The following is a 7,603-nucleotide window of genomic DNA, read 5'->3' on the forward strand; positions in this document are numbered from 1 at the left end:
GGGTGAGGGCAGAGACCGGGCATGTGCAGGACTGTTTACCTTGGTTAGGCAATGCAGATAAATCGCCCTGTTTGTGTTTGCAGACGGGGGCCAACATGTGGGTGGGCAAGGTCAGGCCAGAGGAGGCAGGAGGAGCTGTGGGAAGCTGGTGCTGAGGTCAGTGTCTGCTGTTGGGCAGGGGGTGAGTAGGGAGGACAGCCAAGATGCCCCATCTGCACTGCCCGTGTCCCTTCTCCATCTACTCTGTGCCCTCCCAGGTCAACCCTTAGTTCTCTCTAACATTACCTCTCTCTCTCCCTACAACATACCCGACAACAAAATTCTGTAGTGACCCAGGCCCAAAAGACTTTTTGTCTTTTGAGAAAATGATATTTTCATTGAAAAGTGAATTTGGGCAATTCCTTTCAGACCCACAAATGCCATTTTTAAGAAACTAGGAAATTCCAAGACCTGCCATGTGGGGCAATAAGAGCAGTTGCCATTCTGAGCATTGTCACTCCGATTTGCAGTGGGAGGATGTGGTCTCCCAACAGGCCGCATCAAGATGTAAGACTAAGTTGGCTGTTCTTAGTATGGCCTTGTTACAACCCGTGCTCAGAGTTTTCTGGCTCAGCGTAATAACGCCACCGCCCGCTTCAGAAGACGAGGAAGGAAAGGAAGAGTCAGGAGGGCCATCTCTGCGCAGCCGCCTGCTGCCAGGTCCCTGCTCGCCCCCAAGCCTGCGAGGCCACAGCTAAAATGCATAGCAGCCTCTCTTTATGGAGAGATTCCAGAAGACTTTATAGAACACTAATCAGGTCACCTGGAGCCTGTCTTTTGGGTTGGGAGAAAACCACGCTCGGTGGGACCCCACGCTTAACCCCATAGCACATCTGCGAAGGACACTCCCCCCTCCGCCCACATGGGCTGGTGGAGGAACCATCGCCCACCCATGGGGAAGGGCCGGGGTTGCCAGGAGTTGGCTCTGCCGATTTTGCCCACGTCCACCCTTAGTGGGCTGGGGAAGATGAGTGGAGGACGGCGGGGAGGGCGCAGTGTCCAGTGACCGGAGGACCAAGGCAGGGACCCAGGTTTTGGTTCAGTCCTGATTTCCAACATTGGGCCCCACTGCCGCCAGAGGCAGCCCCGGGTGGAGACTTGGTTTGGGGAATATGGTCAGGGGCTGTGTAGCCCTTGATCCAGGCGTTTGGTTTAGTAAACAAATGAGTGCGTTTGAGACCAGACGGCCTCTGCCGAGGAAGGCCCTGCTGCCTGCTGAGGTGGCAGAATCTGCTTTCCTCCTTAGGGCTGGCCTTGCTAACCCAGGGCCAAGGGGGTTCTTGAGGCCCACGTGAACCCTTGTGAGCGCGGTGTAATTCGCACCACCCTGGGTCCATCCTGTGCATGACTTAGACCTCGGGGCTGCAGGGGTGGAGAACGAAGCCTCTTGGATTGAGTTCTTGTATATCCTGGACCAACATCCTACCCAGCCAGGGACAGGATGTTTGGACGGTGCCCTTGACCCAGCCATCTGACCTCAGACTCTGGATGTGCCTCACCAGCCTCTTGTGACCCTGGGGCGACCTCACCCCACCCACAGGGTGCAGGGCGGTGGGTGTGGGGGCAGCTGGCGTCAAAGGATTAGTTTTGTGCCCAGTCTTGCTGGGTCACTGGTTGGCTCTGTGACCTTGAACTTTGGCCTCTCTAAGCTTCAGCCTCCTCCTCCTTCAGCGGAAGTAGTAATGGCACCTCCCTTCACGGTGTGTCATGAGAGAGAGTGCAGGTGAGGCACGGTTCCTGGAGCAGAGACTCGCAGCACCTGTGGTCCTGTCAGTGTCTCGGGGAGCGGTGCCCCCCTGGGGTGGATCAGACCAAGGCCAGGGGCCTGCCGTTACTCGGGAATGAAATCACAGTGACGGGGCCAGAGGGCTTGTCAAACTGGGTCCCAGGCACTTGGCTTTGGCACAAGCTTACCTCGGGGGGGCTTTGCTGACCCTAAATGATAAACTGGCCTTGAATAAGTGGCCCCCACGCCTACCCCCTTCACAAACTAAGGCCAAGGGGGCGTTAATAAGACCCATCACTGTCCAACACGCCAAAGACATCCTAAGCTGAGAGGCCTCCTAGGGTCCCGACAGCACAGTGGACGGGCTCTCTACTCTCAAACAGGCCAGCCTGACCCCCTTCCTGAGTCCCCCGAGAAACGGATATGCATCTGGCAGCCAGCACAGCAGCCAGAACTGAAGACAGTGCAGGGGACAGGAGAGACATTCCAGCAACTTGTCCCCAGGCCCAAGGGATAAAGCAGGGGCTGAGGGCTTTGAATTCACAAGGCCAGGAGCCATGATGTCATTGCTGGCCTGGCCTGCAGGTCACCTTTTGGGTGATCTGGCCACCCAAGGCCTCCTCCTCCCCAAGGGCCCAGCAGCTCAGGAGCTGAGAATTCATGAGGACCGAGAGGTGCCTGGAGATGAAAGGGTCTCCCAGGGAAGCCGTCCACGCTGACAAGTACAGTGGCCTGAACTCCCAGCCAGGTCCCAACTAGGTCTTGGTTCCCCTGGGGCTTTCATGCAGTCCTTTCCTGGCAAGAGGCCTCAGAATGGAATGTTCTGGGACCAGCAGGTGTGTAACAAATGCCTGCTCAGTGATGTCAGAGGATCAGGGCTGACCCTGGGCTAGACTCAAAGAGGTAAAGGCTGCCTTTGCTAATCCCAGCTTCCTTTCCTCCTCTTTGTTCCTTCTGCTGCCCTTACCCATCCTGATCCTCTTGCTTTCTCCTCTCTCCTGACCTTAAAACTTCTCCTTAGGAAAGGGGAGTGCATTTAGACTATAGTGTAAATGACTGACAGCACTTCAGTACTCTGCCATCCCCCTTTGTCTTTATCTTTTTAATAAGCTTGACATGGCCTTAGTCTTGGGCTTCTGAAACCGGGATCATGAATGTCTGCGGATACCTGGGGATGTGCCAGGGGCTAAACACAGCCATAGGATAACCCAGCACACCTTCTTGGGACATCAATTTTTTTAGACAATGAGAAAACAATAATCTATTAAAATAAACATAAGTATGTCATAGAGCAGAAAAAGTTGCCTGCGTTTTAAAGACAAAACAAAAAGTCTTCTCTCCATATACAACAGTTGAATCCATTTCCTCAAGGCTCAGAGGAGCATACTTCCCCCACGATTACTCCAGCCCTTGACTGTAGAAACATTCTCTGATGACAAGACAACCCCTCGGGTCGTGTAGAACCTTGTTGACAGATGATGGGTTGGCAGCAACTACTGGTGTACGAGACTTACATGCTTTTCTGAACATTCATATAATATTTTTTAAATTAAAGTTAGACTTTCTATAAGTTTACTTTCTGTAAACCCTTTTGAACCTCACACAGAGCTTAAAGGGCACTCACAAGAATGTTCTGCATTTCTGAGCATGTGTTTACTTAAAGGCTTAGAAGTTTAAGACGTGTAGACATGACTGAACCAGGTCCGAAACTCTGAGAAATCACAGGGGAAAACCTTGTTCATGAAACCTTGGTGGAGAGCGCCGGCTGCAAGGACAAAATAAAACTTCAGGGAGCACAAAGCTGGACTGAGAAGGTTAGAGACACAGAAGAATGGCTAGAAACCAGCAGGGAGCGCCCCCACGGGGCAGGTGGTACCGAAGAGCTGCACGTGGGGGTCAGGGAGCTGTGGTCAGGGCTCTTGGAGCCAGGCTGTGACGGGGAGCTCCTCAGTGACCCGGCACCCCGTCCTCTGTCTGCCTCTGCTTCTGCTTCACGTGCCTTGCATCTTTAAAAGGAGTCTAGCCGTCTCAAAGTCAGAGCCACAGCAACTCACTTTTGACAGAATCTGCTTCTGTTTTCCAAAGCTTGTGTTTGCTCCCCGATGACTTTTGCTTCAATGATCCTGCTCTCAAGATTTCCAATATCATAATTAGTAAACAGATGTTGGAAGAATGAGATGAATTGCGCTTGTGGTGGGATATGTGAATGAGTAAATAAAACCCATTGATGTTTTGTTCAGGACCCCCTTCTGTCTCACTTCTGGTGGAGCCCGCATTCCTGGAACTGGGACAAAGACAGAATCAGCCCCTGCGGGGTGACTGGCACCATCCTTCAGAAGTCCTCCTCTCTCCTCCTGAAATCCCCTGGCATCCTGGCGTGCTTCCATCCGGTACCCATGGGCTCCAGGGCTGATGGTGACTACATTCCTCGTGATGCCAAAAGCGCTTCTCGGACCACTGGCCCCCAGAAGCCTTTGATTCTAGTGTGCAGGTGGCGCCCCGCCTGTCTTCCTCTGTCCTCTGGCACTGGCTGTGCTCTGTCACTCACATAGGTCACGAGTTGGCCAGAACACAGTATAAAGGGCAGGAAAGCCGACCAGACAGACAAGGCACTTGCAGGCCCCCATCTCTGCACTGAGCACTGGGCTGAACTCTGGGGGGCGGATAAGGATAATCATGTGTCTTCCTCCTGTTTATAGAGAAGCCAGACCCAGGGAAGCTGAGAAGGAAAGCATGCACACACTGAGCACCCTCTCTAGATGCAAGATGTTTTCACCCTCAGTGTCCTGCACTGAGCACAGAAATAGTTTCCTCGTTTTACACACGAGGACACTGAGAGAGAGAAGGAGTCAGACAGATAAGGAGTAGGAATGGCTGATGTCCAGCAAGGGCTTCCTACGGGGCAGACACACCATTTATTACTCACCCATCCCATCACGTAGGCACAGTGCTCTCTACCTTATAGAGGAGAAATCAAGACCAGAGACACCAGTTAACTTACCCATGGTCCCAAGCTCATAAATCCTGGAGCCAGGACCCGAGTCCAGCAGTCCTGTTTCAAAGCCCACATATTTCACCACCAAGCCGTACTGCCCTGCAGGGCACGGAGTTATGCGCACAGGACTCCGAGTTCCCATGTCTCTGCCCTCTGCCCCAGAGGCCCTCAGTGCCCAGCATCTGAGGCCAAAGGGCACCTCCCTCAGTACTGAAGGACGCTCCAAAATGGGTCAGTGGAAAAAGAAACGCAGAGATGCAGCTCCCAGCCACGTGCGCAGCTGCTCCTTCAGCCTGGCCTCTGAGGGCCGGTATCCCAGCTGCTCCTGGGCATCTGCCACTGACACTGGATCCACACGGCGAGGGTGATTTTCACCTTTCCCTGCCTGCCAGCAGCACTGCTCAGGCTCCTGCCCACGGCCAGGCTGCCCCCAGGGCTGGTTGATGAGCTTGAGAAGTCACCCTTGCCCAAGGAGGCTTGGTTCTCCCGGGGGACCACCCCTCCCTGGCCAGACAGAGGCAGGCAGGGTCTTGATGTGCAGAAGGAGGGGCCCCAGCAGCTTTTCTCCCTGTGACAGAGCAGGAGGCGCAGGGCCGAGCCCAGAGCAGGAAGGATGTGAAGGAGACAAGAGGGAGAGTGCGGAATGTTAGGGCAGATCCCTGAGAGAGGCCGAGGGGGTGGACGCTGGTCTAGTCTGGCTCAGGGCCAGTGTGTACTCTCCAGTTAAGACCTGAAAGTGCTAGAACTGGAGAAAGAAGAGTTTCCTGTTAATTCTGAGCAGCTAAAATGTGCTACTCACGTGACAGAGTTGCTAGTCCGTGCCCCACTGTGCATTCTCTCCCTGTACGTAGAGCTAGAGTTGCTGGAGTCTTAGCCTCATGTTTAGCTGGCTGTGACCACGTGACAAAGTTCTGGCTAACAGAATGTGCATGATAGTGAGGTGTGTGCCAATTCTGGGAGACGTCCTTAAAAGGAAGTAGGGTGGCCTTGCCTTTCACCATGGCACCTTCCTCATGACTGGAATGCAAACATGATGTCAGGAACAGGAGCAGCTATTCTGGGCCACAAGATGACAGCACATGTTGAGGATGGTAGAGCAAATACTGCCGTCAAAGGTCTAGGATCCCTGATGGTTGTGGAGCTGCCATGCTGGCTCTGCCCACTCATTTGAATTTTTACATGGCAGAGGTACAGATTTCCATCTTTCCTTTTTTTTGGTGAGGAAGATTGGCCCTGAGCTAACATCTGTTGCCAATCTTCCTCTTTTTGCTTGAGGAAGATTGTTGCCAAGCTAACCTCTGTGCCAATCTTCCTCTGTTTTGTATGTGGGATGCTGCCACAGCATGGCTTGACGAGTGGTGTGTAGGTCCACGCCCAGGATCTGAACCTGTGAACCCTGCACCACCGAAGCAGAGCACACAAACTTAACCACTATGCCACCAGGCTAGCCCTGGATTTCTATCTTTTTTAAGCCAATATCCGTTACAACAGACAAGTTGATGTCCCACTAATATGGCTCAAAGCTCAGATAGGCTCGCCAAGGACCCTTTGAGTTGTGATGGTTGGGTAATTCCTTGTGCCTGTGAAACACCATGGTGTAAGGACTGAGCATGTGCCAGACTTCATCTGCCTGGGATGACAGGGGGTCAATTTTGGGGTGAGTTTGTAGGAAAACAGAAGAGAAGACCGCTCCAAGCAGCCTCCTTCCCGGCAGGACTCTGACCCCTTCCAGGCAGGCTGACTGGTCCAAGCTTCTAGAAAAATGGGGCCAGCCCTGGTCCTGTTTCACTCAGACTGAGATTCTCTTGGTCAGAACAATTGGTGGAAAAGCCCTGAGGGCAGAGGAAAGATTGTGTTCTGGTTCTGAGCCTGTGGTAACCAGGTCGTGGAGTGGCCCTGGACCCATTTCTCCAGACGTAAAAACAGAAACGACCATGACAGCTTCCCTCCATGGGGCCTTATCGCCAGGATCTTTCTCTTCTGCTTTCAATGTGGAAATTTTCTGATCCAGGCTCCGTGGTGTAATGCAGAGTCTGGTGGAAGGAGGGCTCTGTGAAGAGATGGAGCTAGCCCAGGGCTGGTTGTATCTTGCTCCCCACGGTCTCCTCCTTCAGCCCCGTTTATGAGATGAGTGACCAAGCCCCATCGGGCCACCTGCTCTGTCTCAACTCTCTTCTGTCAAATGCGTATCATTAAATCCTTCCAGCCCTCAAGGCAAGGGACCCGACTGTCTGATCTCTTGAGTTCCCTGCCACCTGAGATCTGCAATTCTCTGGTATCAATGTTTTTCCAGAGCCCCTTGGAAATCAATTGCTGACCTGATGCCCCACACCCCTGAATATTTTGACGTGTATTCTCTACCCACAAGGACATTCTCCTACAACACAACCATTAAATCAAGAAGTTCATGCAGAGCCGTTCCTATCATCCATCATCCTAGTCCATTCAGATTTCTCCAGTCTTCCCAGTAATGTCTTTTTTAGCAAAAGGATCCGGGGAAAAATCATGTGTCAAATTTAGTTGTCCCATCTCTTTAGTCTCCTCCAGTCTGGGAAGCGTTCCTCAGGCTTTTATTGACTTTTATGATCTCAAGTCAACACTTGTGAGCACTGCAGACTCAGTGTTTATAGAACGTCCCTCACTTTGGGTTTTCTGGTGTTTCCGCCTGCTTGGATTCCGGTTCTGAATCTTTCATAGGAATAGCGCGGAGGTGGTGCTGGTTCTCTTTGCATCCTGTCAGGCGGCACGCGATTTCCCTTTGTTCCATCACGGATGTAAGTTGGATTCCTTGATTAAGGTCTGTCTGCCAGGTTCCCTAGTGAAGTGAATTTTCATTTGTAAAT

The 7,603-nt window shown here is 52.5% G+C and overlaps 1 long non-coding RNA gene across 1 annotated transcript; it reads right to left on the reverse strand.

Annotated features, from left to right (window-relative positions):
- Positions 1-2,852: 2,852 nt before the first annotated feature.
- LOC138921366 (uncharacterized) lies at positions 2,853-5,658 on the reverse strand. Its single transcript, XR_011433881.1, has 2 exons — positions 4,767-5,658; positions 2,853-4,454 (listed from the first exon to the last, which is right to left on the reverse strand). It is a non-coding gene; the product is annotated as an uncharacterized lncRNA (long non-coding RNA).
- Positions 5,659-7,603: the final 1,945 nt, after the last annotated feature.

This window comes from Equus caballus, chromosome 29 (genome assembly GCF_041296265.1).
Source record: "Equus caballus isolate H_3958 breed thoroughbred chromosome 29, TB-T2T, whole genome shotgun sequence".
In the NCBI taxonomy this organism is placed as follows: Eukaryota; Metazoa; Chordata; class Mammalia; order Perissodactyla; family Equidae; genus Equus; species Equus caballus.